Raw genomic sequence first — 9930 nt, forward strand, 5'->3', positions numbered from 1 at the left:
TAAGTTTAGGGAGAATTTAAAATGCAGTGAATCAGCAGACCGACATGAAATCAGCATTCTTAGATATCTGGCCTTCATGAATTAGATGTTGTAATGGAGACAAGATATCTCAAGGATTAAAAGCTATGATGTTCTTTCTCTCCAACCCTATAGCATTCAATTCTTTCTTTTCTGATTTAGTTGTATTGTTTGTCCTTGCACATACCTTCCAATCTCTCCATTTTCCCATCTCACTTCTCTTTTCACTTATTCCTTGGTTCCTTGTAAACCCTTTGCATATCTCCTCCTCCTCCTCCTTCTCCTCCTCCTCCTCCTCCTCCTCCTCCTCTTCCTCCTCCTGTTTCTCCTCCTGCTCCTGTTTTTCCTCATGCTCCTGTTTCTCCTCCTCCTCTTTCTTCTCCTCCTTATGAACATACTTGTTTCTCTTGCCTAGTTCCTCCTACCTCCAAGGATGTAAATCTCCCTTTTTTCTGACAGGTAAAATAAAAAATGAAAATGTCAAACTGAGAAGAACAAAAGTCTCTAAAGTACCCACAGCTCACCTGAGCATCAAGGTACACTGGCAAGTTTAAAATTCTAATGACAGACCTTTTATATACATGCATACTCCATTTAACCACAAAAATTAGGTACCTAGTAAGGAACTGGATGGGAGGAGAGAGGATCTCCCAAGGAGGTGTAAATAGTATATGAGACATGGAGGAGACAAGAGTGAGAGAATTATAGGAGGTGGGATAAAAAGGTGTAAAGGAAGAAATATGCGGAGGGACCACTATCACTAAGTGCCTTTTGAGGGGACAAATGAAAACCTGCTTCTGGAGAAGCAGATAGATAGATAGATAGATAGATAGATAGATAGATAGATAGATAGATAGAGAATTATATATATAATATATATTATATATATGAGTAGAATCTAAATGGAGTCACCAATAACAGGAAAAACAGTGCTCCAACTAGATATCTTGTACCACCAAGTAAAATCTCCAATGCCAAAAACTGATTAAATTTTGTGGAGTCATTGGCCAAAGAGGCCCTATCATATTATCCCCACCCACCAGATCACAGGTTATCACTAAGGTAATATATTGGTTGCTTGCCACAAACTGATAATAACATCCTATTTCTAAAGACAACACGTATATATCTCACCTCACAAAGAGAAGTTGAGCTGGCCCCTAACTGGAGGTTTCACCCCTACGGACAAACATTCATGGTACTGAAAGGGAGGTCCTCTGAACAATCTCAGAGAAGAAAGGTACTCCTCACCATCTGAGCTGAAAACTCTGCAACCTGTCTGTTTGATAGGTTGGACAATAGTGGCACAGACACTATGGGAATAATGAGCCAACCACTCTCTGATCAGATTACAAGAACACTCTATTAGTTGAAATTCATTCCTGACACCACTATAGTGGCCAAGAACCAATGACTGGACAGACCACGAGCCTAGGGAAAAACCAAATTCTATTATTTTGAAGCTAAAGGAAAATAGTAATAAAGTGACTCCTAGTGACATTCTTCTATACCCTTGGATCAGTATCTCAGCCAACATGAGAGAAGATAATTCTTATATAAGATGGAAATTAACACAAAGACCCACAACTGGACAATACGTAGAGAGTGAATAATTTTGGAGCACTCAGTCTTAAATGGGATGTCTTCTTTAAACTCCTCCCCTTGGGTCCTTGGGGAGCTATGTAGATGAAAAAGCAGAAAGGTTGTAGGAGCCACATGGAAATAGATGACCCCAAGGAAACAGTGTAGTCCAGATGCAATGATTGAAACACACATGAACTCAAAGAGACTGTGCCAGCATCCATACAGTCTGCATAGGCTCAAACCACATGGGATCTTATCACTGAGAGGGATAAGTGAACATAAGCTCCCACCACTACCACACCCCTCTGCAATTGATACTTACTGACAAATGAAAATATAGTTTTCTCCAACAGTGCCTCATTGGGCATATTGACCACACTTAAGGGTAGGCTCCATCCTTAAGAGTAGTTAGACAGTACAAAATAAACTCAATGGAACTTTTATAAAAATATTATTTATAGATAGATAGATAGATAGATAGATAGATAGATGGATGGATGGATGGATGGATGGACGGACGGACGGACGGACGGACGGACGGACGGACGGACAGACAGACAGACAGACAGACAGACAGACAGACAGATAGATAGATAGATAGATAGATAGATAGATAGGAGAGAGTATATACAAATATATACAAAATAATGCATTTTATATATTATATATCATATATGATGAAATTATTCACAGTAATTTGATAGAAATTTCCCATCTACCAAAACCTGGAGAAAAGTTTCATAATAACTTTTTAAAAGCTAAACATATTTATTTCAGCACTGGGAACAACTAGACCCTGCCATCTTTGCTGTTCAGGCCATAGCAGTGTTCAAAACTGTGTAGAAAAGATAAGATTAAGGCTACAGGCAAAAGCCACAGCGCTCTAGCAGCTAAGTGATCCTTTCTGACCGTCAGATCCTGGGCTTCAACCCTCTTCATACTGGGGGAGCAGGTGGTGATCTGAAGCCTCTAGTGGTTCCTAGCAGCAAATCTCATCCCCCTCATAACCATCAAGGCTAATGCCAAGGGTGATTTTCAAGGAACACTAACCTTAAGTAATTATTAATTAAGGGGATTTTGTCAAACTCTTCTTTCATAATGACACATTCTAAACCAGAGGAAATTCAATGAACATGGAAATCAAAAAGCCATCTATATTACTCTAGATTTCTTTCAGAATGATAAGGTTGATTGCAGAATTACAAGTTATAGGTCCTACAGACCCAGATGTGGGGGTGCAGAGTAAGCAAATGAAAAAGCAGGATATGTTCATGATAAAGTGAGGTGTATCCCCGTTAGAAAATACAGCAGACATAGCTTTTTACTGCATTTGAGTCTCTGAACTATGAGAGAATCACTTACAAAGGTCAAAATGCTGTAACTGTGCCTAAACCTCTGTTGTCTGCAAGCCTGTCTGGTCTAGTAAATATAAAAATATACTTTGTTATTTGGGAAAATACAGCTACAAATTCATGGACGATCTAGATTGAAATTTTGTAATAATGCCTACTACCACAAAGTGAGAAGGGGACCATATAAAAGACAATCTAGGGAAGTGGTTAAAAAATAAAATGGAGGCAAGCAAAAAAACCAACTTCAGATGTACTTCCTGTCATGGCCTTTAGTAGTCAAATAGCTCATAATATTTGCTCTTTTTTTTTTAACAAGGTTGTATGTGTATGCGTGTGCACAAATACATATGTAGATCTGCATACATACATAAGTCTGTGTGTATCCATGTATGTTGACCTAACTCTTCAGTATTTCACTAACATAATGCCTCTTTGGCAGTCACTGTCATGGTATATCTTTAGCATGTCTTTCAGTACAGTTATGTCACACACAGTGCTCAACTCATTCTGCATGCTTGTCTAGGATACATTGTTACTTATAGTTAAGTAAATATGACATGAATGAAAAAAAGAAATAAAAGAAAAAGAAAGGATATGAGTGTTCCTAGGTATGATGGAGGAGAAAGTTTTATATATATATATATTGGCTATATATCTAGCCAGAGGCAGACACATCCATCCAGAAGAGTCCAGAGTAATCATGACCCTGAACCATGTGGGAGAGGGGGAGGGGAAGAGAGAGAGAGGAGAACTATGTATAGCAGCCAGGAGGCTAAAGGTAAAAAGGGTACAAAGGATGGAGGGTGACCAAAATGTCTGGATTATATAGGGAAGAGCCTCTGGGAGAAGGGCAGGATATGCCAGCCATGTATAGTAACATCTAGGCACTGAAGGATGCTGGGAAAACCTGGAAGCTAAGTATGCTTTGATATGTTACATAGGCACCTTAGCCACTTGTCTTGGGTTTGAAACTGAACATGAGTATGCTTATTCTAACATCTTTGTTTTTCTTAGGGGTAAGTAATCATGTCTTCTGAACTACTTTGTCATATAAAAGCCAGAAAGAAGGCTAATATCAGAAACAGAGCCCCAAATTTGACCTTGATATGATAATTCCTGCCTCCAGATATTACTTCTATTATCCGTCAAACTCTGTAGTATATTCTTATTATTGCCCACTCTGAGTAGTAATGACTTTAAATAAGAACCAGAGTCCACTATACCAAACACTCTGAAGTATGGTTTTGGAACTGAGTCAAGTAGAAGCTGTAAAAGTTTTGAGTTCTCTGCTAGGCCAAGTCCAAAAGCCTTAAAAAGAGTGTTTGTAGAAATGTAGACATTAGGGACTCAGTTGAAGGCTCAGAAAGAAAGAACTATAAAGAAAACTCGGTCATTTACAGGATATATCACCACATGAACAGATTGTATAGAAATATGAATGAAAATGGACAGATATGAGAAACATAAGGAGAACATGAAGAATAAATAACACTGTAAAAATGTCAACTGAACTCTGAAGATTTGCTGACCTCTGTCCATCTTCCAGTGCCTGGAGGCTTATAGAGCAAAAACTGGACACCAGGCTAAGGAGGTTTCTTAGAAAGGGTTTGAAACAGCAAGCTAACCTACTGTTGTGATTTATAGAAAAATTCAAAAAGAAAAAGATGCATTAAAGGAACTGTTAAGAAAAACAAGAACCACAATTTATTGATTTTTAGAAACCCTCAGTCAATCTGTACATCAAGGAATAAGGAAAGTTATTCTGAGAAAAACTATATTGTGTACCTAAAGTGACCATTTCATAGGTACATTGGTATATGTATTAGTCAGGATTCTCTAGAGGAACAGAACATATGGAATACACAGACACACAGACACACACACACACACACACACACATATGCAGGCAAAGAGAAAGAACAAGCTTCTGTCCTTTACTTAGGCTGCCAGCAGAAGTTGTGGTCCAGGCTAAAGGTGGGTCTTTTCAACTCTAAAGACCTCGATTAAAATGAATCTTTCCTCTACATATAATTTAACAACAACAAATTAAAAACCCTCACAGGTGTATCCGGCCACTTAAGTTTTAGTTAATCCCAGATATAGTCAAGTTGACAACCAAGAGGAGACAATGCATATTTATGTGATCTACAGGTTAATCAAGCAAGCAACTCTGGAGAATCCCGAGAGACTGGGTTATGCTGCATTGCCAGCTGGAGTAAAATTGAACAGATAAAATATAAAGAATGAAACATCAGTGTATATTTGTAAAGTCTACGAGATAGGAGAAATAGTTATCTTGATGTGAACAGGTACTATCCTTCAAAACCATGGAGAATGACCAAACAGTAGATGAGAAAGTCTCAGAGCCACAAATACTACAGCAAGCTCAACAGCACTAGCTCCACCTCATCAGTCTTAAACCACAGAGTCTTTACAGTTTGGATGTGCCACCATCCAATATATTAGGGACAAGGCCTTAGTCCTACCCAGTCAAAAGGGCAGGCTCAACAGGGGTAACCCAGCGGTCCCAGTGCATAAAGCAGCAACTCAGAAGATCTGACCTTTAAGACCTACTGGGATTATTCCCTGGCTTTTAACCTGTTTGGAGTTCCTCCTTCTTTGAACATCTGTCTTCTGGAACTGGAGTATCTGTCATAAGCCTGCCCCATGATTGTTCTGGGAACACATAAATGTGCCTGGTTTCATAGGTTTAGAGCAGGAATAAAATTTGTCCTCATAATAAGCTGTACCTAGAACTTCTAGATTCCTTAAGATGGGTAAGATTTTCATCTTGAGAGTTGATGAGTTAACACTTTGGGAACAGTTAGAATGGAATTAATACATTTTAAGTGCAAACATAAATATGCATTTGAGAAGGCCAGGAGCATGTCAAATAACTTATTATGACCCAAGTCCTTATGTTTGAGCTCAAACACCAATGTGGTTGTGTCTTCATACACACATGTTCTGTGTGACTGTGCATCAGACAGGTAATGACCTGTGTCCTCTTGTTCCTAGATTATATTCTTTGGTATTTCACAAAGTATTATTTTGTTTATTATGATCTCAAAGTATACAGAGTCCACCACTCTGTATCATCAGTGAGAGTCTTCACAGAGTGACTGACCTGAAAACAAAATTAAAAGTGATATAGCTGTGAACCATTATTGATACTCAGCAACAAGCACACCCCATTTCAATAAACTGGCTGTGTTAAAGAGGAAGGAAACATAACAGGAGCTTCTACAAGATTCACTTCATTGAATTAAGTGGGACAAACAAATCTTGAAAGGTGCTTACATCAGATATGGAAAGAAAATTAATGATCTTGGCTGGAAGTGACACACAGAAGAGAGTCCACTGCAATCTCTGTAAGTCCATTCTCTAATGTTTACCTGATGATGAAATAATCTAACAACACTTTCTCAGAACACGTGCTCTCATTAATTTTGGAAGAAGTAAGCTATTCAGGTGTAGTGAAACAATATGGGTAGTGCCCTTATCCTGTAGGTTAGTGTCCACATACAAGGAAACATCAGTATCTCTCTTTTTCTGAATGTACATAGCATGAGGAAAGGCAATGTGCAGACATCTCATATGGCAGCCAGCCATTGGTGACACAGAAACACCTGTGTCTTTACATCCACTCTGCTCAGTAATAAGAGAGCCGTGGCCACAAATTAATCCTGCTGGGCCTTATTCCAAACTCCAGAACAATTTGAAAATAATCTATTGCCATTTAAACTACCCTGACTATAGAACTTTTCATTTTTAGTTCTGATTTAATAATCTTGCCATCATATGGGTTTACATTTATAAATAAAATAATTATAAATAAATTTGTATTGGAGCTACCTTTACAACAGTAATTATATTTTATCATTTCATGAAGTGATTGACAAAGCAATTTTTTGTGACACTCTATAAAGACTACTATAGCCCCTACCTAGTCTTTAGAGGCCACACCATCTCATTATTGCTTGTACACCTTTAGGATATGAGAGAATACAGGGTCTAGCAATGTACTACAAAAATATAAAAGTTAAAATTCTGGACATGCATATATATGGCTGTATCTTAATATATCCCCATGCTAGAATTAACATGAAAATTGGGTCTATGATTCTAATTCTGAAGTCAGTTTCCTTCATAATGCTAACAAGGTTGTTTGCTTGACATATATTATGTCACAACCAAAAATTATTGAATATTGTCAATATTCCATGGGGCAAATCCTTTGAATACAGTCAAGTAATGTAATATTTCAAAGACTCCCCCAGATTCCTCAATGTAGGAGAAGTATATCAGAGGTCCTAAATACCTATCATACAGCATCCAAAAGGAAAATTTCATCACTTCAACCTCTACCTTTCATCTCTATTTTTCTAAGAGTTCATTTCCTCCAGTGCCTGAATGCTGGGATATAAAAATGAATCAACTTGATGCTAGATCTCCTGCACTGCTGACTAAAATGGATTATACTTTCATCCTATAAGCCCCAAATCTTGTCTTCTCTCTCATCTCTTTGACCTTGTGAGTAAAGGCCCTTTGACATCAATTTACCATCACTGCAATCATCTTTCAAGGATAAGATGGTCAATCCATAGATTAGTCACAGTTCAGGAATCATTTACTGGGTATATGGCCCTACTCAAGTTATTACCTTCCTGTGACTCATCTTATTTCCAAAACGGGGTAATGATAGTATTAAACTGTATGTGAGTATTTTGATGACTAGGTAGGTAATACTAAGGTCTTGAAAACAAAATTACCTAACCACAGCTGTTATAACACAAGCATGGATAAAACCTGTCATACCAGGTGGTTAAAGAAAAACGCAGGAAGTAGTTTCCTTTTTTAAGAAACAATTTCCCTTCTGCTCCTCAGGAAGAAGAGGATTTTGATATTATCTATTTACTTATTTGCTGAGTTCTGGAAGATTAGGGGCATATACATTTAAACAGAGAAACAAATTAAAAAATCCAAATCATCTGTATATTATCTGCACCTAAAGACCTGCAAATGCTTTCCATTTAATGTGAGTGGAAGCAGCCTTGATGTATCCAGCCATTAAAGATTACCACATGGAAGCTAATGTGTCCTCTCCATGGTTGTTTGCTTGGCATAGATTATGTCACAACCAATCACTATTGAAGAGCAGCATAGAATTAAAAGCAAGAATATGGTTTTGATGACAGAGAACTTTCATCTAAATACTGTTTTTACTATTACTACCTGAATGAACCTCAGTAAGTTATTTAGCTGCCCATAACCCCACAACAGTCCTACCTAAAAAAACACTGCTATATGTTACATGAGATAAATTGTGAAGTACTTAAAATTTAGTACAATAAGTGCATAAGCTACAGTAATGTTTTATTTTAGTGACTAAGAATATACTTCTGATCACTTATTACATTTTCACTCAAAATCATGATTTTTAATTTATCCTCTCTAGAAATCTCAGATTATGCCATTGGAGAGCTTCCAAAGATGCATGCATATCTCTGGTGTTTGTCCGGGAAAACACTGCATTCCAATGGAGAAATAATCCTGTTCTTAGCTTGCTAGTGTAGTGGAAAGGCTGACAAAGATAAATGTGAAAAGTGTCTTTGTGAACACTGAGCTGGATGGGAATTTGGCAGAACTGATGGGACTTAGGAAATGTGCCTAAGTTTGTCTTTACCACATAAGCATGTTTAGAAAGTTGGAAATGCAGGTAGAGAATTGATTGAATAAGTAAGATTCAGAAAGATCACTAACCACAGAGATTCTGAGGAATGTCCATGAGCATAATTGTGAAAAATGAGGCAGAGATTAAGGGTGAACAGATAGAAACACATGGCACACTAACAAACTTTCAGAAAGCAATCAATCACAAAAGCAGTGGTCCAAGTCCAATCCCGAGAGCACACTGTTGTATGAGCTGCTCAAAATGTTCATCTAACAGAATTCAGTGCCAGCATGCTTGTCACAATGTCAGCATTCTGCTGACCATGCTGCCCCTAAATTTGTTTCCCCTCCATTTCTATGCCAAGACTTCATGCCTTACCCTGTCCCTGCAACTTCACCCTCATGAGCTGGGAATAAGCCTGGGCTCTGAGTCCTCTCTCTCCCCACTGCTGCCATAGCTGTAACCTTTGAGTCCTTTATATTTGTTACATAGAGTCCTGAGCCCTGCCTTCTTCAATGATTTCATGGATGACTTGGCTGGATTCCACTTCAGTATTATTTCCTGATTTCTATTTTTTTAAGGTAATACATTGCCATTGTTGAAAATCTGAAAACTACAGAGAAGCACAAAGTAACAATCTAAATCACTTCCAGGGAACCATAGTTTATGCTATATTTGTAAAAATTTCATATGAACTTATATAAAAATGGATTAATTCTGTATGCACTTGCTGTGGAGTGAACGTTTTCTTGTTCTCATCTTCATCTATTACATGGTTCATATTTATGACTGTGGATTAGTGTTTACTGTCAATTTGACTATATTGTAGAATGACCTAGAAGACACAATTCTAAGGTTAACTTAGGAAAGAATACTAACCCAAAATATGTGTGCACAGATAAAAGGAAGAGAAACAAAAGAAGGAAAGCTAGATGATCACTAAAATTCCTTTCTCTCTCTCTCTCTCTCTCTCTCTCTCTCTCTCTCTCTCTTGCGTGTATGTGTGCGCGTGCTCTCTCTCTCTCTCTCTCTGCTATCTGACTGCACATATCATATGACCAGCAACTTCATGTTCCTACCATAGTTCCATCTCTGCTACAGTAATTGTAGGACTTAAAACCATAGGTCAGACTAATTCCCTTCTCCAGTAAGTTGTATCAGGTACTTGATCCCAACAGTGAGGAGAATGCATACCAAACAGCAAAACTCTAAGGTAAGAAACAGTTAACTGTGGTGACACAATGTGGTGGCATTGGTTATCAATCATGACATCTCAGTTGTGAGACTGTTTCCAGATATTTC

At 37.9% G+C, this 9930-nt stretch overlaps 1 non-coding gene across 1 annotated transcript; it reads right to left on the bottom strand.

Moving 5' to 3' along the window:
- Nucleotides 1–2508: 2508 nt before the first annotated feature.
- Nucleotides 2509–2646, bottom strand: LOC114631170. The gene has a single exon (XR_003712924.1). It is a non-coding gene; the product is annotated as a small nucleolar RNA ACA64 (small nucleolar RNA).
- Between the last annotated feature and the right edge of the window lie 7284 nt (nucleotides 2647–9930).

The sequence above is a fragment of the Grammomys surdaster genome, unplaced genomic scaffold, assembly GCF_004785775.1.
Source record: "Grammomys surdaster isolate TR1022 unplaced genomic scaffold, NIH_TR_1.0 67, whole genome shotgun sequence".
In the NCBI taxonomy this organism is placed as follows: Eukaryota; Metazoa; Chordata; class Mammalia; order Rodentia; family Muridae; genus Grammomys; species Grammomys surdaster.